This window comes from Artibeus jamaicensis, unplaced genomic scaffold, assembly GCF_021234435.1.
Source record: "Artibeus jamaicensis isolate MK-2021 breed Jamaican fruit bat unplaced genomic scaffold, CSHL_Jam_final contig_354, whole genome shotgun sequence".
Lineage (NCBI taxonomy): Eukaryota > Metazoa > Chordata > Mammalia > Chiroptera > Phyllostomidae > Artibeus > Artibeus jamaicensis.
Window position 1 is genome coordinate 6,677,879 of NW_026521803.1, and position 22,715 is coordinate 6,700,593.

Below are 22,715 nucleotides of genomic sequence, written 5' to 3' on the forward strand. Positions count from 1 at the left end.
TTTAGTTCATGTCCATGTGTCTTAAGTTCTCTAGCTTCTACATTTCCCATACTATTCTTACCCTCTCCCTGTCTATTTCCTACCTACCAGCTATGCTACTTATAGCTGGTATACGAAGGTACCTTTTCCCCTCTCTCTTCCTCCCACTCCCCTGTTGCTAACCCTCCATGTGATCTCCATTTCTGTGGTTCTGTTCCTGTTCTAATTGTGTGCTTAGTTTTTTTTTTTTTTTGTTTTAGGTGTGGTTGGCAATTATTATGAGTTTGCTGTCATTTTACTATACATGCTTTTTATCTTCTTTTTCTTAGGTAAGTCCCTTTAACATTTCATATAATAAGGGCTTGGTGATGATGAACTCCTTGAACTTGACCTTACCTGAGAAGCACTTGATCTGCCCTTCCATTCTAAATGAAAGCTTTGCTGGATAGAACAATCTTGGTTGTAGGTCTTTGGATTTCATGACTTGGAATACTTCTTTTCAGCCTCTTCTTGCCTGTAAGGTCTCTTTTGAGAAATTTGCTGACAGTCTGATGGGAACTTTTTTGTAGGTGACTTTCCCCTTATCTCTTGCTTCTTCTAGGATTCTCTCCCTCATTTTAATCTTGGCTAATGTAATTATGATGTACTTTGGTGTGCTCCTCTTTAGGTTCACCTTCTTTGGGACTCTGAGATTCTTGGACTTCCTAGAAGTCTATTTCCTTTGCCAGATTGGGGAAGTTCTCCTTTATTATTTGGTCAAATAAGTTTTCCACTTGTTGTTCTTCCTCTTCCTCTTCTGGCACCCCTATAATTCAGATGTTGGAACGTTTAAATATGTCCTGGAAGTTCCTAAGCCTCTCCTCGTTTTTTTGTATTCTTGTTCCTTCATTTTTTTCTGTTTGGTTGTTTCTTTCTTCCTTCTGGTCCACTCCATTGATTTAAGTCCCAGTTTTCTTCCCATCATTATTGGTTCCCTGTGCATTTTCCTTCACTTTACTTAGTGTAGCCTTCATTTTTCATCTAATTTTTGACCAAATTCAACAAATTCTATGAGCATACTGATCACAGTGCTTTGAACTATGCATCTGATAGGTTGACTATCTCTTCATCGCTTAGTTGTATTTGCTGTGGAGCTTTGATCTGTTCTTCTATTTGGGCCATTTATTTTTTTGTCTTGTTGTGCCTATTATGTATGAGGGGCAGAACCTTAGGTGTTCACCAGGGCAGGGCAACCCAGTAGCTGGGTTGTGATGCTATATGTGGTGGGGGGGGGGCTGTCAGAGAAGGAACAATGGTGCTTGCTCCCCTCTCCATTAGACTTCGGTCTGTCTGCCTCTACCCCAAGCAAACTGGAGCTTTCTGGTGCTGATTTCCATGTGGGAGGCTGGGAGTGTCTCCCTGCATCTCAACCCACCACAGGTGTTTTCAATCGGTGTTTTGAAGCTTTATTTCCTTGTGCTGGGACCCTGGGTTGCGTTGTCTGTCTCACTCCCCAGTTTCATCTGGTTTATCTTTAGGTGAGTATGGGACTGCCACCCAGTCAGCCAGCTGCCTTGCTCGAAATGACTCACTTCACAATTGCCACCTCGATAGGTCTGCCCATTGCTACCCAGTGCCCGGGGTCTGCCACCTGCCATCTTGTGCACCCAGGGTGCCTTGCGTGCCTGTTGTCACCTCTTCTTGTGCCACAATCCCTCTCTGCTGGCAGCCAGACTCTGCCCCAACTACTGGTCAGGATGAATGTGTCTATTTCAGTTCCTTGGCTGTCCAACTTCCATACAGTTCAATTTTCTGTCAGTTATGGTTGTTATTTTGTTTCTAAATTGTCCTTATTTTGGTTGTGTGAGGAGGCACAGTATGTCTACCTACGCCTCCATTTTGGCCAGGAGTCATAATTTATAAATTTTCAATTGCATGCCATTCTGAGTAGCATGATAAAATCTCTCCAAGTCTTGCTCCATCCTGCCCGGGACCTGAATCATCCCTTTGTCCAGTATCTCTATGCCGTGTCCACTCCCTGAGCATGAATCATTCCGTAGCTGCCATTTTGGTGATCAGATTGATTGTCATGGTATCGTGGTGCTGATGTTCAAGTAACCCTTATCTTACTTAATGACAGCCTTAAAGTGCCAGAGTAGTGATGCAGCAAATCAGATATGCCAAAGAGAACCTGGACAGTGATTCATTTAAGTGAAAAGGTGAAGTTCTCAACTTAATAGGGAAAGAAACAAAATCATGTGCTCAGGTTGCTAACATCCACAGTAAAAATAAATCTTCCATCCATGAAATTATGACGAAGGAAAAAGAAATTTGTGCTAGTTTTGCTGTTGCTCCTCAAACTGCAAAAATTAGGGCATAATAAGTGCTTAGTTAAGATGGGAAAGGTGTTAAGTTTGTGCGTGGAAGACTGGAAGAGAAAACATGTTCTAACGGTTTGCAATGAGTTGTGCCAGAAAGCACGGAGCCTGTATCAACAAGAGACCCCCCTGAGAAGGTACATACATCAAGCCATTTACTGGAAGTAAAGAGTGGTTATATAGATTTGGGAACAGGTTTGGACCAAAAAATATAAAAATTACCAGAGAGACATTTCTGGCACAGTTGAAGAAATTGATTAAGGAGAGAGAATTTCATCCAAAGCAAATCTTCAATTGACATGAGACCAGGCTTCAGATATCCAACAGAACTTACATTCATAAAAGTGCGAAGGATGCACCAGGGAAAAAAGGATAAAAGGACAAATTAGCTCCGGTACTACGTGGCAGTGCTGCAGGGCATTGAAAACGCCACGCACGGTGTACAGAGCAAGGAGCCCAGGCCTTGTCAAAATAAACATGAAAATTATCAAATTATCTGCCCGGTTTCTGGCAACATAATCAGAAAGTGTGAGTGACAGCCACCTTTTTTATGGAATACATTACAAGAAGAAAAATGAGTACAGAACAAAATATTTTGAGAAAGAGGAAGAGAACACATTTATATAACTTTTATTATAGTATAGTTTTATAGTAGTTCTATTTTATCAGTTATGGTTAATCTCTTACTGTGCCTAATTTATAAATTAAACTTTATCATAGATAGGTATGTATAGGAAAAACCATAGCATGTATAGAGTTCAAGCATCTACTGGGGGTCTGGGAATGTATTCCCCATGGATACGGGGACCACTATCTAGGTTAAGTGATCTATAGACTAGGTGAGCGAGTCTTTATCCTCAGACTCTTGGCTGACCTGTAGAAACTCCACATGCAATAAAACTGCCTGGGTCTTGAACCTGATAAATTTTTTAAATTAGTGAGAAGCATCATATACTGATTTATTTGTCCTATGTAAGTATAGAAAATATTTAGCCAGTATATAGTATTTATAATTTACAAGAGGTTTTAGGGAGAAATTGGCAAATGCATTACTTTAAATCTTGGTGGAAAAGCTAATGCTACTGAAGCAAATTTTAACAAATCAGACTGCTGAGTCCAGTAACAGTGTGCTGTGGTAACAGGCCACATAACAGATTGCATGGAAGAGGAGTGGATAAGCTAGTCACCAAAATGAAAATTTGCATGATATGATATTAATAGAAATAGTTTAATTAATATGTGTAATCAAAACCATTATTAATTTCTTAAGAATTTTAATTACCATCGACATACAATAGGGATTAGACATTTACATAACTATGGAAGTGATCGCCCCCATGAATTTGTACCCATCTGACACCATACATAGAGTTATTACAATATTGTTGATTATATGCCCTATGCTATACTTTATATGTCTGTGACTGTTTTTATAACTGGTAATTTGTCATCTTTTTAAAAATATTTTTTCTATTGTTGTTCAAGTACAGTTGTCTGCATTTCCCCCCCATTACATCCCCCCACCCCAGCCACCCCCACCTCCTACCCCTGATCCTTCCCCCCTTGATTTTGTCCATGTGTCCTTTATAGTTGTCCCTGAAAACCCTTCCCTCTTTTCTCCCCATTATCCCTTTCCACCTCCCCTTTGGTCACTGTCAGTTTGTTCTTTATTTCAATGTCTCTAGTTCTATTTTGCTTGCTTATTTCCATTCCCTTTTTCATCCTCCCTCTAACCCCCCTCCCATCTGGCACCATTTTGCTCTCTGCATCTATGAGAAATTGTTAATTTCTATGATTATGGCAGCCAATGACAATTTTGGTGTAAAAAATAAATCATTTAAATAATTTGAAAAGCCAACTATTTTTAAAGTTAAAAAAATTTGCATAAGTATCTTAAGTCACCATCACCTGAGGAAACTATGAATAATGAGAGCTGTTTACTGAGCATCTTCTACTGTGTCAGGCACCCTGTTAGACATTTTACACAGAACCTCATTTAGTCCTGTTAACCCTGTGATGTGAGCACTATCAACCCCATTTTATAGATAAACAAAATGAGCGTCAGAGAAGTTGAGTAATTTGCCCAATATCACAAAAATTTCTGCTCTTTATCAAAGAGAACTAGAATTCTATCTAACCCAGATCTTTGTTCTTTCCACTATATCACATAATTATCTTTTAAGGTTAAAGACATGTAAAAACAAAATCTTGGTAACTGTATTATTTTGTTTCTCTCTACATAAATTTATTATATTTTGCTAATTAAGAGTGAAATTAAATAAAACACTTTATATTAGCATTATAAGATTTATAATGATCCTTTTTTGTGTACTGTAGAGGTATTTGTACCATTAGTACTTGCTGAATGGTACTTACTAATGTTACTCATTCTGCTAATTTGGTCATATATTTCAATTTCTGAAAAAGTTGCCAAAAGCTCTTAAAAGGGAACAATGGGAGTATTTTTAAAGTTTAGTAAATCAAAACAACATGGGCACATGCTAAAGATTAATTTGGGATCATTTACATATATGGCATCCTCTAAAAAAAGGAGGTGCTTTTTTTAAGTGCAGAAAAAGGAATGCAACCTATTTCTTGCAAGGGCATATGAGTGGATCTCATATCCTCACACATGGCTTTGTTTTCAAATTCTTGAAAGTGCAGAAATTCTTTTAATTTAAAGGTGAGCCCATGGAAAATCTGGAACAGCTGTAGAAAACCGTAGAGGAACACAGCACCACAGCCACTTTTTCAGTGTGCGGCACCACCCCGGGGAGATCTGACCCTCTGCTCACCACTGTTCTAAATTATCAAAGACAGGCTTCCAGTCCTTGTTGCTGCAAATGAGATGCTTCCATGGAATTGTCTCATTAGCTCATCCTGCCCAAAGGATTTTCAGTGTAGAGGGGAATTCAGGCAACTCTTTGGACTCAGGAGAGACTCTAGACTTGACAGGGAAGAAGGCTCAGAAAGGGTCTAAGTTCAGCTCACTTGACAGTAAGACTTGGGAACAGCAGCATCTCAACGTGCTGTCTGAGGGACCTGGCAAAACATATTGCCGTGACTTTCTTCGAGGTCATGCAGAGTTTAAGTGATTTTTGCTATTTGACATTCCAGCCTGTCCTTCTCTGTCAATTCATTTCCCCTGGTAGTTCATCATTCTGTATTTATGGCATTTTTATTAGGTAACAACATCTCATCTCTTCTCAGTAATTGTACTGCTGCGTATTTTTGGAAACTTCCACTGGTTACTGCTAGACACTACGAGGTTTTGTCAGTATTCAGGGAGGAGTTCGAAAATTCTACTCTGGAATGAGACAGGTAAAAAAAAATACCACGTCTTATTAGGATTTCCATTTGAATGTCCAGAGACAAGTTCTAGGGGGAGAAAAACATAACAAAGCATTGTGTTGTCCCTTGATAGCACCTGCTCATTGAAAGTAGGCTAAGCTAGAGTAATCAGCTTAATCTAGCCATCAATAGTGGATACAAATGTCTCACTAACATCAGTTAACCAGTGCCCATCAGGACTGTGGATTGAAATCACTGGGCTCCTCCACCACTGAACTCCGCAAGCTGTGCTGAGAACACCAGGAACTGCGGGGTCTTTGATGCGTGCCTCAAGTTATTTTTTTCTGCCTTTTTTTGTTGTTGTTTTCCTTTTCCTTTTCTTTTTCTTCTTCTTCTTCTTCTTTTTTTTTTTTTTTTTTTTTGCTAATGGCTGTCTCCCTGCACCTACCTCTTCCCCTTGGCTGTTTAGGTAAAGATAATAAGTAATCTGGAACAGCTGTGGAGGTCCCTGAGTTTTTGCTGGCAGCCTCTGAAGCAGCCACCAGCGTTTCTGCACTCCCCAGCAATAACGAGGTGAAGGGAGGGCAGAAAACTTCATTCTGCCCACTCTTGAGGGGCTGCACATCCATGGAGTTCACCCTGAGGACCTGGGAGTGGCTTTCTCAGGCTCTCAGGAAAAGTGGGCAGGAACAGTGCGGATAGAAATTTCTCCCACCTGAAGGATGCCATCCTTCACCTGTTACTGATATGCACTTGAATGCTGCCCTCTGGAGGCACCTATGCTGTTGGTTGGAAGTCAGACCAGTTAGCAAAGAGCATTAGTCCCCACAGTAGGTGGGAAACTGAGCATAACAGGTTTCCATGGCCCTGTGGAGAACAGAGTGTCCAGGTCTGAAGGGAGTGGTGGTCATTGGGCTCCAGCTAAAAGTCTGTTATTGTCAGGAAGGAATGTGGACCTCCGATGGGAAAAAAACATCCAGTTTTCTAAAAGTAGCTAGAAATACTGACTCTTGTGTGAAATCCTGACTTTTCAAATTTAGCAACCTAAATCAGTTAAAAGAAAAGGAAGGAAGGAAGGAAGGAAGGAAGGAAGGAAGGAAGGAAGGAAGGAAGGAAGGAAGGAAGGAAGGAAGGGAGGGAGGGAGGAAGGAAAACAAAAAATATTGTGGTGGTAGACAGTAGGTAATATAGACGAGGCCTTGTGCAATTTAGGAAAAAAGCATCCCTCTGAGCAGATAAGTGGGGTGTGGGGTGGGGAGGCAGTCAGTGCCTATGTGTTAAGTAAAACGTACCTCTGTGCCTCCTGCGCCGGAAGCTGGGCTTCATGTGTGAGTCCTGGCTCCACTTCAGCCTCTACTTGCTCGCTGGCTGGGCACCTTCTGGAGAGACACCCTGCACAGCCGCAGGCAGCTCTCCTGTAGCCGCCAAGTGAGTCATGTAGCCATCAGTTGCAAGTCAGATTCTGTCCCTGGGCCTCAGGTTCACAAACTCTGGATGATGGAAGAGGTAGCTAGAGAGCAGAAAAGCTGAAATAAATTGCAAGTCCACCCTTGCTAAGGGGCCATAACATTTAAAATTACCACCCTTACCCCCCAAACCTCCTGTCAGTAGTCCTGGATGGGGAACATTGGATCAGTAGGCAAGTTTTAGACAGTGTTTTTCTGAGGTTATTGAATGTGAGAAGGATGTACTTTTATTTAATCTACTTTATCTTTTTTGGTATGCTTCGTGTATTTTTTTAATCCTCACCCAAGGACATGTTTATTGATTTTTTAGAGCAAGAGAAAGAGAGAGAGAGAAAAAAACCTCAGTGTGAGAGAGAAACATCCTCAGTTGCCTCCTGTACACGCCCCAACCAGGGATTGAACCCGTAACCTGGGTATGTGCCCCGATTGGGAATTGAACCCTCAGCCTTTTGGTGTATGGGACAACGCTCCAACCAAGTGATCCACTCAGCCAGGGCACTTTATGTATTTTTTTTCTCTTTTTGCCCCTTTATTCCCCTCCATCCTACACCGCACCCCCTCCCACCAGCATTCCCATCCCCTTAGTTCATGTCCATGGGTTATACATATAAGTTTTTTGGTTTCTCCATTTCCTATACTATTCTTTTTTTTCTTTAAAGATTTTATTTATTTATCTTTAGAGGAGAAGGGAAGGAGAGAGGGAGAGAAATATCAATGTATGGTTGCCTCTCATGTATCCCCTGCTGGGAACTGGCCTGCAACCCAGGCATGTACCCTGACTGGGAATCGAACCACGATCCTTTGGTTCACAAGCACACACTCAATCCACTGAGCTACACCAGCCAGGGCTTTCTATACTATTCTTAACCTCCCCCTGTCTATTTTGTACTTACCAATTATGCTTTTTATCCCCTATACTTTTTCATTCATTCTCCCCCAACCCACAGATAACTCTCCATTTCTGTGATTCTATTCCTGTTCTAGTTGTTTGCTTAGTTTGTTTTTGCTTTTTTTTATGTTCAGTTGTTGATAGTTGTGACTTTATTGTCATTTCACTGTTAACAGTTTTGATCTTCTGTAGTAGACCGCTCTGCCTAGTTTTAGGAAATGTATCTCTATCCCTTATGGCTAAGGGCAAGAGACGACCTTTGGAATGTCAGCCACAGGAAACAAACCTGTCTCTGGTAGCAAACGCTGCCTCAGTTCCTCTCCCTGACCCCAAAGCTTGGTCGGAAGTCAATGACTGGTAAGACCCCTCACAGCGGGGGGCAACCTAAGCCAGACTCGATCACTTGGGAGGCCTTCATGGAAGGACTGGGGGGGGGGGCTGCAAGAAAGAGCAATGGACTCTTGGGCCTCCCCCCGCCCCCAGCTTTGACAAAGCCTGAGTCCCCATGTTCTCTGGGAGAAGTACTTCCTGGCTCTAATCCCCTTAAGCCTGAATATCTGATGGGGAGAGGTGCAGCTCCTTGCCTTGCTAGAGCGTGTCCTGGGGAAAAATCTGGCATCACAAAGACTTGCTGATAAACCTGTGAAATCTGCTAAGAGTGCTTTCATTCATATGATAAGGGTCTGAGAGGAAATGAGTATGTCTCCCAAAGTTTCTGCAACTCTCTTCCTGACAGACACTGACTCAGATCTCTTTGTAATGTTATCTACTGTTTGATCCTTGTTGCCCTGTATTCCTGTGTATTACAACCCAATAAAAGGCTATGGATGAGGGCGCTCTGGGCCTTTTTCTCCTCGGAGAAACTGGCCGCTGCTGGCCTTTGTCTCCCCTGAGAAACTGGCCACAGCCAATTCCTCCTCCCTAAACAGATCTTATCTTGTCTACAGCCATATGTTTATTTATTCACGCATGTCCGTGGCACCGGGGTGATTCGCAGAAGAAGTCGCCCCCACAATCTTCTTTTTCTTAGATAAGTCCCTTTAACATTTCATATAATAAGCGCTTAGTGATGGTGAACTCTAACTTTTCCTTACCTGGGAAGTACTTTATTTGCTCTTTTATTTTAAACGATAGCTTTGCTGGACAGAGTAATCTTGGATGTAGGTCCTTGCCTTTGATGACTTTGAATACTTCTTTCCAGCCCCTTCTTGCTTGCAAGGTTTCTTTTGAGAAATCAGCTGATACTCTTATGGGAACTCCTTTCTCTTGCTGCTTTGAGGATTCTACTTATCTTTAATCTTGGGTAATGTATGTGTTAGGTTATGATGTGTGTTGGTGTGTGCTTCCTTGAGTCTTACTTCTTTAGGACTCTGAGTTTCCTGGACTTCCTGGAAGTCTATTTCTTTTGCCAGATTATGGAAGTTTTCCTTCATTATTTTTTTCAAATAAGTTTTCAATTTCTTGCTCTTCTTCTTCTCCTTCTGGCATACCTATGATTTGGATGGTGGAATGTTTAAAGTTGTCCCAGAGGTTCCTAAGCTTCTCTCCACTTTTTTTGAATTCTTGTTTCTTCATTCAGTTCTGGTTGAATGTTTCTTTCTTTCTTCTGCTCCAAATTGTTGATTTGAGCCCAGTTTCCTTCCCTTCACTGTTGGTTCCTGTATAGTTTTCTTTATTTCACTTTACATAGCCTGTATTTTTTTTCTCTTTTTTGTGACCATACTCAACCATTTTTGTAAACATCCTAATTACCAGTGTTTTGAACTGTGCATTTGATAGGTTAGTTATTTCTTCATGGCTTAGTTCTGTTTTTGGAGCTCTGATTTGTTCTTTCATTTGGGCCATATTTCTTTGTCTCCTAGTTCCTGGTACATAGTAAGGGGTGGAGCCTTAGGTATTCACCAGGGTGGGGCAACCACTTGGCTGTGTTGTGGCGCTGTGTGTGGGAGGGGTCTGGGAGAGAACAATGCCCTTGCTTGGCTCCTGGCTGGCTTTCAGTCAATTCCCCTGCTACCTATAAGCAAATTTGGCCCTTCTGGTGCTGATTCCTGGCTAGGTTTGTGTATGTTCTAGGATTCTGTAGGTCTCTCCAACAACCTCTCCAGGGAATTTCTCCTGCCACCACAACCCCCAGAGGTTTTTACAGTCAGAGGTATTTGGGGTTGTTTTTCCCCTTTGCCATCTACAGGGAGAGAGCCTGCAGTTGTATTCTTGTAGGAAAACAGTCTTTCCCCAGTGCCATTCCTTGTCTTTATCCCTAGAAAAACAAACAGCTGCTGCCTAGGAACTCAGGTCAGTCCTGCCCAGTCAGAAAGCACCAGGACCTGGCTGGGAACCCTCAGTTCCACATCCTGTCCCTCAGCAGCTGTCATCATCCTCTGATTCTTCTGCTGACTCGGATGAGCTTTCTGGCAAGTCATCTCCCATCTGGTGGAACCTTCCAGATTGTGCATCCCACATGTATTTGATGGTCACCTTGAACTTAGCAATCTCATACCCAATAAGGTTCAGCATGCAGACCTGCTCTGGGGGCAGCAGGTTGCCCTCCTTGCACACCTTGTAGTTGGACAGCAAGGTCACCACACCTCTCTTGAGGGCAGTGGCAGCCCCAGCTGCCTCAGCTGCAGCTCCATGGAGTGGAGGAACTGCTCCAGGGGCCCTGGGTTGAGGTTCACAGTGAAAGTTGCTTTGTTTCCAGCGCAGGCATACTCCATTTCCGTGTACTTCATGAACCACTTGTTCACTTCCTCCTTAGTGTGGTCAGTGAAAAGGAGACCTCACCCCTCACCTTCTTACTGACCTGATGCAGGTTGTCTTTGTACTCACCAGATGGGCTTCAACCCAAGGACATCATCACCACTTTGTTTTTGCGAAAGAACATCCAGCTGTGCTTCCAGGTGTTCCGGATGTCCTTCAATTTGCTGTTCCTCATGTTGGCCACAAAGAAGATAAAACAGTACCTGTATGTGTCCACACATTTCCATAGCTCTTCTATTAGGTTCTGTTTCAGTTCCAAGCCTTCCTCAGCAGTTTTGGTTAAGGAAACTCTTGTTGTGCTTGAATTTGGGCATTACTCTGTAGTCACATGCGATGGAAGGTTGTGTTCAGAGGTTTTAGGCTTTATTTCCCCACGCTAGAACCCTGGGTTTCTCAGTCTATCTCACTCCCCAGTTGTTCCTCCCAGTTTATCCACATGGCAATATGGAACTGGCAGGTCTGCCTTGCCACATGCCCTCTCTGCCTGGCTGCCCATCTCCACCCCTCCTACCAGTCTGGACGAATGTTTCTGCTTTAACTCCTTGGTTGTCAGACTTCCATATAGTTCAATTTTCTGGCAGTTCTGGCTATTTTTTGTTTCACTTCATGTATTTTTTCATAGAGTACTTTTACTGGTCTGCTATTCGTCAGATCACTTTATATATATTATTTCTAATTTTGACAACATACTGACAAGGAAATATAACTCCCCTTATTTTACAAATAAAGATTCCAAGGCTCAGAGAAGTAATTTTCTCCCAAACTAGCCAGGAAATAGCTATGTAATGGGCTTCAAACCTAGGTCTGTCTCTCTAGGAAGCTGTTGCTGCCCTAAGGTGATATGATGACTCTATTTCTTCTACCTGATATGGCAAAGGCATTGTCTTTTCTCCCTTATGTCATCTATATTATTCAAGAACTTAATACATGGAAATATTCTTTTTTCCCTCTTATTTCTTAATAAGTGCAAGAATAGTTCTTTTAAAAAGCAAAGGATGCATCCATGCAGATACAACTCTGAAAATAACATCACCAGATGTACATATCCCAATGAGTGTTGTTGTTTCCAAACACTGAGTTGCCTTGGTGATTAGAAACAAATTCCAACAATGCTGACTGAAATGTCCTTAGTCACTAACTTTCTGGTGCTTCTCTTTTGGAGGTGTCTTCATAGCCAATTTACAAACCATTCAAAGAAATTAGGTTCATTATTTCAGTGGCATTTACTGTTTGAAAACTCACATGATAATATCCAGGTGGTCCAGCCATCCTGTTCATCAGAATAAACTACAAATAACTTGAGGCTATTTTCCAAAAATTAAGCCCAGTCTCAGGGAAGTTAGATTTGCCTCTTGAGAACGTGCAGAAGAATATGCCAGAGGTTTTTCTGCTCTACAAAAGAGGAGCTCGAAAAACATTCTGAAACCCAAAGCACCATCGGTTAAGTGTATGATCTTTGAAGAGATACTTGCATTGTACTGGACAAGTCTTTACAAGTCGATTAAAACAAAGAGGGTGGTGGATAGTGCTTAACTTGTACTCTGGATTCAAGGGACAGAGAGAAGAGACTGGGTCCAAATCTTCCCTTTACCACTTACCTGCTATGTAGTCGTGTACAAATTATTTTATCTCTCCATGCCTCAGTTTGCTCTTTTATAAAATGGGGATAATCAAATCTGTAGAAACTCCTAGAACAGTGGGTGGTTTGGAGTAAGTGCTATTTAAATGTTGGCTATTGTTAAAATCATACATATCAGTTTTAGCATCACCTTGAATTATAAATATATCAAGATCGATAACAAGGCAGGCAAGTTTTCCATCAGTAGTCATCATCAACTGTAGTATAAAATGTTCTTATGTAGGCAAAGTAACTTTGATTGTTAAAATCAAAATGAAATTGGCTGTTTAAAGTTATTCTATCTAAATACATTCCATTTTATTTTATATCCAAGAAACTCATATGAAGATAGAGATGCCTGGTATGGCATATGAACATCAAAAGCCTGAAATACCTGTGGTATCTCAGAAAAATATTAATCTAACCCATATTTCCACATCGTTATGACAAGAACATTATCTTTTTTTTAATGTATATAATTTTTTATTTATGGACTATCTAATGATGTCTTATATTTATTTTTACATTCAATGCATTTTTAATAGTTGAATAAAAAGAGAGTTTATTAGTTAAAAATTTTATAGTTCTCACCAGCTTGGTTTAGAACGGTGACCTTGAACTTACCACATTAGTTATCTCTGAATAAAGTCTTTAAGAACATTATCTTTATGCAGCACAGTTTATCTTTGGGCAGTTTTTTTGTTGTTGTTGTTGTTGTTGAAAACTCTTCCTGATACTGAGCTGAAATTTCTTTCCCTTATTATTCCCTCTCACTGAAACCCCTTGGAGCCCTATGGGACATCTTATAATTTTGGAGGTCGTATGACTTCAGAATATTTTCTTTTCAAGAGAATAGCCTTAGGTCTTTTAAACCACTTTTCTTAGCATATAGGTTTGTACTCCTCACTCTACTTATCCTGCTGCCCTCCACGGGCCTCAATTTCTCCAATTCCTTTTATGATGTAATATCCAGAAGTGAGCATGGTCCCCCAGATCATAGAAACAGGCCTCTTCCCTCATTCATTGAATTGTAGTTTTATAATGTAGCCTGGGAGCACATTTATGCTTTATTCTAGTTTAGTTCTTATTATGACAACACACTGCACACTTACTAAAGTGCCAAAAGAAAAGAACTGTTAACCCAGGTTCCTATATCCAGTGAAGATACCCTTCAGGAATGAAGGGGGAAATAAAGTAATTCTCAAAGTAAAAAACAAAAAGTGAAGAGAACTTGTTACTAGAATATCTGCACTAAAAAAATGGTTAGGGAGATTCTAAACGTAGAAGGAACATGAAGAATGAAGAAAGGCTCTGGTCAACAATATGGATAAATACAATAAGATTTCCTTTCCTTCTGAGTTTTCTAAATTTTTGATAGCTGCAGCAAGAATTATAACACTGATCTGACTCTAAATATATGTAGAAGAAATATTCAAGACAATTTTATATAAATGGGATAAAGTAAAGAGATGTAAAGAAAGAAAAGTTTTCTAACTTCACTTGAACTGGTAAAATCACAACAGTATACTGTGATAAGTTATATATACATAATGTAGTACCTACAATAACCATTAAAAAAGCTATATAAAGAAATATACTTTAAAACACTACAGGCAAATCAAAATGGAATGATAAAAATGTTCATGTAGCTAATAGGAAGGCAGGAAAAAGAAAACAGACAGACAAGAAAATGGAAAGAACAAAGAGAAAACAAAAAACAAAATAGTGGATTTATGCTCTTACATATTAATACTTACATTAAATATAAATGGTCTAAATATACTAATTAAAGACAAGTATTGACAGAGTGGACTCCAAACATGACCAACTGCATGCTGTCTAAAAGAGATTCAGTGCAAATACAAAGATATAGGCAAATTGAAAGTAAAAGGGTAGAAAACAATGTATCATGCAAACATTAATCAAAAGAAGCAGAAATGATGCATTTATATCATATAACATAGACTCAAAGCAAATAAAATTACCAGAGGCCAAAGGAACATTATAGAATAATCACGGGGTCAGTCCATGGAGAAGTCACGGCGATCCTACATGCCCGCGCAACAAGCAGCAGAACTGCAAAATATGTGAAACAAAAACTAGTAAAACTGACATAAGAAAATCTGTGCAGACAAATCCACAATTATCTCAGATATAATCTGAGATTCAAAATCTCTCTCTCAACAACCAATAGAACAACTCAACAGAAAATTAGCAGGGTTATAGAAAAACTCAGCATCACCAACAACCAACAAAATCTAATCATTTAAATAATAAGTATGTATGCTAAGGGTGATAATAGAAAACGTGGGTAATATGAAAGAACTGAAGTTTATGTAAGTAGAGACATGTAACTCTAGGAAAGAATTTTGAATGAAATGCTAGAACTCAAAAACAGTGGAAAAGAATTGAAGGATGCTTTTGATGGGCTCATTAACAAACTGGACATAGGCAAAGAAAAAATTACTGAGCTTGAATGTATATCATTAGAAACTTCCACAACTAAAATGTAAAGAGAGAAAAAAATACAAATCAGACTTGTGAAAAAATACAAGAGGTATAACATGCACATACAGGGAATACCAGAAGGAAAATAGAGAAACAGAAGAAATGTTGAAAGTAATAATGGCCGACAATCTTCCAAAGGTAATGACAGACACAAGCCACAGGTACAGGAAGCTCAGATGACACCAAAAAGCTACACATAATTACATTCAAACTGCAAAAAATCAAAGACAAAGAAACTTGTCTTTGGCTTCCTGAAAGAAGCTACAGTGGGGGAAAAACTTGCTCGTAGAGCAACAAGGATAAGAATTACACTGACTTCAGAAACCATGCATACAACAAAAAACTGGAGTGAAATATTTAAAGTATTGAAAGAAAAAAAAAACAAACCTCTAACTTAAATTTCTTTTCTTCAAAAAAAATTGTATTTATTTATTTTTAGAGAGGGAGAAAGGAAGGAGAAAGAGTGAGAGAGAAACTTCAATGTGTGGTTGCCTCTCATGTGTCCCCTACTGAGGACCTGGCCTGCAACCCAGGCATGTGCCATGACTGGGAATTAAACCAGTGAACCTTTCACAGGCCCATGCTCAATCCACCGAACTACACCAGCCAGGGCTTCTAACCTAGATTTCTGGATTCAATGAAACTATCCTTCACAAGTGAAGGAGAAATAAAGACTTTCTGAGATTAGCAAAATTTCAGGGAATTAGTAGACCTGCCACCAATAGACCTATAGTATAAGAAAGCAGTTTTTCAAGAGAGAAGAAAAATAATTTAGGTCAGAAACTCAGATCTACATAAGGAGAAGAAGAAGAACTCAAGAAAGAATAAAATGGTCGGGCCACAATGGAGGCATAGGTGGGAATACTGTACCTCCTCACACAACCAAATTTAAGGACAGCAAAGATTTAGAAACAAAATCACAACCAGAACAGACACAAAAATTGAACTGTATGGAAGTCCAACAATGAACCATTCATCCAGACCAGTAAGAGGGGCAGAGTCTGTGGCCAGCTGAGTGGGGGCCCAGCAGGAGGAGGTGGTGGTTAGCAGACCCAGGTGTGGGGAAGAAATGAGCAAACCCAGTGAGACATGAAAGGAAGTTGGCTGACTGGGGACACACATTCACACGCAGATAAACCAGGCCAAAAAAAAGGGCAGTGAGACAGACTAAGCAGCCCAGGGCCCTAGTGATAGGAAATAAAGCCTAAAAGCATCAACTGGAAAAACTTTTGGGGGTTGAGGTACTGGGAGAGGCTCCTAGCTTCACAGGAGAGTTTGTTGGAGAGACCCACAGGCTCCTAGAATGTACACAAGCAAACCCACACAGGAACCAGCACCAGAAGGGCCCAATTTGCTTGTGGGAAGTGACAGAGAATACCAAAATCCGAGAGAGAGCAGAACAAGTACCATTGCTCCCTCTCTGATCCGACCCCCACATACAGTGTCAAAACCCAGCAACTGGGTTGACCTGCCCTGGAGAACACCTAAGGCTCCACCCCTCATACATAATAGGCACAATAAGACAAAAACATTATGGCTCAAACAGAAGAACAAATCAAAGCCCCAGAGCCAATACTTCTAAATGACCAAGAGCTAGCCAACCTATTGAATGCACAGTTCAAAACACTAGTGATCAGGATGCTTACAGAACTGGTTGATTTTGGTCACAAATTAGATAAAAAAATGAAGGCTATACTGAGTGAAATGAAGAAAAATGCACAGGGACCAATAGTGATGGGAAAGAAACTGGGACTCAAATCAATGGAGTGGGCCAGAAGAAAGAAAGAAACAACCAAACAGAAAAGAATGAAGAAACAAGAATACAAAAAAAATGAGGATAGTCTTAGGAACTTCCAGGACACTTTAAACATTCCAACATCAGAATTATAGGGGTACCAGAAGGGGAAGAGGAAGAGCAACAAGTGGAAAACTTATTTGAACAAATAATAAAGGAGAACTTCCCCAATTTGGCCAAGGAAATAGACTTCCAGGAAGTCCAGGAAGCTCAGAGAGTCCCAAAAAAGTTAGACCCAAGGAGGAACACACCAAGGCACATCATAATTACATTAGCCAAGACTAAAATGAAGGAGAGAATTCTAGAAGCAGCAAGAGATAAGGGGACAAGGGGACCGTCAGCTACAAAGGACTTCCCATCAGACTGTCCGCTGATTTCTCAAAAGAAACCTTACAGGCAAGAAGGGGCTGGAAAGAAGTATTCCAAGTCATGAAATCCAAAGACCTACATCCAAGATTGATATATCCAGCAAATCTTTCATTTAGAATGGAAGGCCTGATCAAGTGCTTCTGATAAGGTCAAGTTCAAGGAGTTCATCATCACCAAGCCCTTATTATATGAAATGTTAAAGGGACTTATCTAAGAATAATGAGATAAAAAATATAAACAGCGAAAGGACAGCAAACTCACAATTATTAATGACCACACCTAAAACAAAAGTAAACTAAGTGGACAGATAGATCAGGAGCAGAGCCACAGCAATGGAGATCACATGGAGGGTTAGCAACAGGGGAGTGGGAGGAGCAGAGGAGGGGAGAAGGTACAGAGAATACATAGCATAGATGGTGGGGAGAAAATAGACAGGTGTGGGGCAAGAATAGTATAGGAAATATAAAAGCTAAAGAACTTAAGACACATGAACATGAACTAAAGTTGGGGAATGTGGGTGGGAGAGGGTGTCCAGGGTGGAGGGGAATGGAGGGGGACATGGGACAGCTGTAATGGCATAATCAATGAAATATATTTTAAAAAATAAAAAGAATAAAATGAAAGTTAAATTAAAATTTTTCTTTTATTCTTAATTGGTCTAACAGATAATAGCTTATTCAAAATAATAAAAGCAACAATGTATTCAGTGATTATAGATTATGGATAAGTGAAATGTCATGGATGACAGAAATCTTATAGTGCTTTGGGAATAAAGCACTATATATATGAAGTAGTCTAATGTTACTTGAAAGCAATCTTGAATTTAGTTGTATATGTATAGTGCAAAACCTAGGGCAATCACTAAATTTTTAAAAACATAAGTGTGATTGATATGCTGATGGACAAGAGAAAATGAAATCACATAAAATTCTCAATTAAAGTCAAAGAAGGCAGAAAAATAATAGAAGAGAGAAAGAACAAAATCAATGAATAGAAAACCGTAATGAATATGGTAGATATTAATCCAACTATACCAATAAATACCTCAAAAGTGAGTGGTCTCAATATACCATTGAAAAGGCAGAGACTGGCAGTGTGGATAGAAAGCAGTACTCAGCTATATGTTGTTTATAATAAAATGCACTTTAAATATAAAGACACAGATGAATTTAATAGTAAACAAACATAATAGTTCGAAACAGCACATAGGTCAAGAAAAATTAAAACATATTTGGAACTAAATAAAAAATGCAAATACAACCTATGGAATGTGTAGGATACAACAAAAGCAGTGCTTAAAGGGAAATCTATAGCATTAAATGCATATGTTGGAAAAGAAGATGGAATACTACTTGACTACAAAAAAGAAAGAAATCTCACCTTTTGTGACAGCATAGATGGACCTGGAGACTATTATGCTAAGTGAAATAGGCCAATCAGAGCTAGACAAGTACCATATGATATCACTTATATGTTGAATATAATGAATCAAATAAACTAAGAAAATAGAAACAAACTCATACATACAGAGAACAGGCCGCCAGCTATCAGAGGGGAGAGGGATTGGAGGGCTGAGTGAAAAAGGTGAAGGGATTAAGCAAAACAAAACAAAACAAAAACAAAAACAAAAAAACCAAACGAATGGACATAGACAACAGTATAGTGATTACCAGAGGAAAAGGGGGGTGGGAGAGGTGGAAAAGGGTAAAGGAGGGATAAATGGTAATGAAAAGAAACTTGACTTGGGGTGGTGAACATACAATACAATATATGGATGACTTATTAGATAATTGTATAACTGAAACTTATATAATGTTATTAACTAATGTCACCCCAATAAATTCAATAAAAAATAAAAATAGCAATAGCTCTGGCCAGGCTGAGTCGGTTGGGTGTTATCCCACAAACAAGTTCGCCAGTTGGATTCCCAGTCAGGGCATACTCCTGGGTTGCAGGACCCATGCTCTGTCCCCAGTTTGGATGCTCGCAGAAAGCAGCCAATAAGTGTTTCTGTCTCCCATCAATGTTTCATTTCCCCTCTCTAAAATAAAATGAAAATAAAACATTAAAAATAAATATAAGATATAAAAAGAAGAAAGAGTTAAAATAAATCACGTAATCTGCCACCTTAGGAAACTAGAAAAAAAATATCTGGGATCAGGCACCAGCATGCCCAGAGAGCCCAAGTATGCTGCATGAGGAGGAGATGCCCCGTGTCATCCACCAAGTTGCCCCAGAGCTTCTCCTCAGCTAACACATACGACGGCATGGGTGTAGTGGGTCCCCTATAACTAGCTGTTGGAGCAGTAAAAAAGCTGAACTTGAACCCAGGATAGGTCAACTTGGTACATAATGGATTATAGAGGCGGACCAGAAAAATAGCAGTGAAATAGGATATCTTCCCAGTGGGCAGAATTATTAGTGGTACACTTGGCTATTTACTCTGTGTGGAAAGAGAAGTGGCCTGTGATCAGAATATCTGTGGACTCAGACAGTGGTAAACAACAGGTTGGCTGATTGTTCAGGACCATGGAAAAAATATCAAAGATAAAAAGGTCTGGAGAAAAGGTACATAGATGGACTTATGGCAATGGGCAGAAGTGTAAGTATCTTTGTAAATCATATTAACATGTATCAGAGAGTGTTTATCACAGAAGAGACATGAAGCAACCAAGAAGACAGAACGACTTGGCCAGTTGACATCAGTCTCTCCCTGTCTTTGGCTACCACAGTGCTGGCACAATATGTACATGAATGGAATAGTCACTGCAGTAGAGCTGGAGGCTCTGCACAGGCCCAAGAGCTGACACAGCTACTGCTGCTGCCCACTGCAGAATAGCACTGTCCCTCAAGGAGAGGAACAGGTCTCTTTGTGCAAGTAGTCCAATTGGATCCCTTCTATTTTGGAAAGAAAAGTGATTTCATCTTGATTGGACTTGACACACATTTTGGTCACAGGTTTGCCTTTCCTCCTTGCAGAGCTTCAGCCAACACCTTATCTGAGTATTTATTCTACTGACATAGGATTCCACATAATATTGGACCAAGGGACCCATGTTACAGGAAAGGAAGTGCAGCAGTGGGCATATGGCCACAAAATCTGTGATAGTCCTATCACATGCAGATTTTAACTTAATGGAGCAATGGAAAAGCCTGTTGAAGATGCCTCTGAGGAGCCAGCTTGAACATAAATAATAACCAGTGAGAATGTGGTGCCACCTTCCAGGATTCAGCATAAAATCTAAATCCATGACTATTGTACAGTGTGGTGTGTCTTAGGCAGAACACATGAGTTCAGCAAACCAAAGTTGGGAGTAGTTCTCACTTTAATTCTCAGTAATTTGCTCTTTAATTTGTGCATTACATCCCCATAACTTTGGACTATGTGCATTTAAAGGTCTTGACTCCTAGAAGAAAAGCGCTCCCACCAGTGAGCCCAGAAAAGGACCATGAAATTTCAAACTACAGGCAACACTCAATCACAGTGGGCTCCTCATGCAGAGAAAGCAACAGTCAAGGAAAGGAATCACCATCCACGAGTAACTAGTCCTGGTCATCAGGAGGAGGTAGAGTTACAGGAATTGTATGATAGGAGGATGTTTGGCACCCAGTAATACACTTGTGTATCTCTTGGTGCTCCTTCACTCAATCCCGAGGGCCAAGGGGTAAGTGCAGCAGCCATAGCCTGACAAAAACGAAGCTCAGACTTCTCAGGTATGAAAACCTGGGTCATCCTACCAGGTGACTCACCTACATCGGCAAAGGTGCTGAGGGTAAGGGGATTCTAGGTTGGATAGTGGAGGGAGATGTTAAGTGGCCTTGAGACCAACTGCTATGGCAGGAGCCACAGTTTGTCCCTATAATCTTCCTTTTATAAGTTTCTTTCAGAAATAGAGGTCTATCAGAATGCTGAATTTGCTTCCCTCAGAACTTATGCAAAGACCTCAGTGGTGAAAGGAGTGGACTGTAGTGGAAGCTGTAGGGCACTACCCAGACCTCCCCTCTGGCTCTGCACTTCACAGCTGAAGTCCCCATCCCTGCAGGTGTGGGAAGTGTCAACAGCTAACAGTTTGCAACTGAGTTCTCCCACTGATTACCCTTGGCTGAGGAGGACCACCTTGATCAAGGGCATATCCCCTTCCTTGGAGAAGTTCATGACCAGTGACTGTCAGCCAATGAGAAGTTTCAGAGGCCTAACTTCCTTGTCCCAATCTGGGACATTTCTGCAGTACCGTCTTCACTCCAGAGCTCCTCGCCAGATCTGCTGAAGCCTTTCTTGTGATTGCATTGCAGCTCAACTTCTCCCTTCTCCAAGTTCTGCTTTCTTCCCCCTCCACCCATGTGATCTGGAGAACATACTTCTTACATACAAGCATCAGACTCAAGAGTCCGCTTCCCCTGGAAACCAACCTGCAACAATCTTAAGAGTTATACCTGTCCCTTGCCGTAGCTTCATAAACATAACTAAGTTGCCTCTAAAGTTCTCTTTGCTGTCCTATGCTCATTTGGGGCCCTCACTTTCTTGATATTAATACAACTTTGATACTGTCATATTTTCATCTTTGGTCCTATGCTCTGCTTCTTACCTGTCCCATTTATCATAGAAATCAAGGGCTTATCCATGAGGTTCCTACACAGTCACATGAGTTTCTTCAGTGTGTTTCCTGCTACTTTATTAGGACCACTTGTAATAACCCTGTGAAAGTTACTTTTGTTCTTCCCAAACTTTGCAGATGTGTTTCCTCATCTGCAAAAAAAAAAAGGTGTCTATAAATTCTTTTTGGATTTTTTGTGTTCTACTATTGTAAAGACTAGCATACATGTCTGACCCAGCCAGACATGTGGGATTAATTTCTCTTAAAATTCAAACGTCTAGGGGGCAAAGGGAGAAAAAACTGAGAACATTATAATAGAATAAAAATAAATAAATAAATGAATAAATATTCAAATGTCTAGACCTGCTCTAATCATTTCCTCTCCCCCTTTTACCTGCCATCCTCCAGAGTATGAGCCAACTGAGAAGCAAGACTAATAGTGCACTGAGAGTTTCTTAGTTGTCAGTAGGACTCAGAAATATTCTGGAGCCCCCTTTCCCTGTGTGGGATGGTTGAACCCTCAGGGGAACTCTTCTAGGTACTTGACTGCAGCCTCCATGGCTGACTCCTTGGTGTCTGAGCAGCCTGACTGCAGGGCTTACACCCAGGTTCCTGATTTTCACGTCAGCCTCTGATGGGCCAGGTGCCAGTCCACTCCAGTCCAGTTGGCTGAGGCTCCGACCCTTCCTCCTAGTTTCTGCCAACTTTCTTTATTTCTAGTGTTTCTACTTTCATCTATATGTATATTTTGGGGCCAAAACTGGTCAACAAGATGCCAGAAACTGTTTCCCAGAATGGCACACTCTTCTTTCTCTCACATCAGCCCTTCACACTGATGCTGCCCCAAGCTGTACCTGAATTCTCTACAACTACACCTGAGTCCACACTAAGACCTTGAACCTGAACTGTTAGCATTTGCAGTGTGGGTGAGTTCCCTGTCCAGTGCCAGCCACCTTGGCGAAATCCTTTCTCACAGTGAACCCATCACTTCAGCTAGTATTCCTTCCTTGACAAATTAGTCCCTGTTAATGATAATTAAGACTAGAGTAGTGGTTCCCCTGATTAAATCCACCATCCTCTGAAGGGTAAAA

The 22,715-nt window shown here is 40.6% G+C and overlaps 1 pseudogene; it reads right to left on the reverse strand.

The window, feature by feature from the left end:
• Positions 1-10,340: 10,340 nt before the first annotated feature.
• LOC119057683 (mRNA turnover protein 4 homolog) lies at positions 10,341-13,340 on the reverse strand (annotated as a pseudogene).
• Between the last annotated feature and the right edge of the window lie 9,375 nt (positions 13,341-22,715).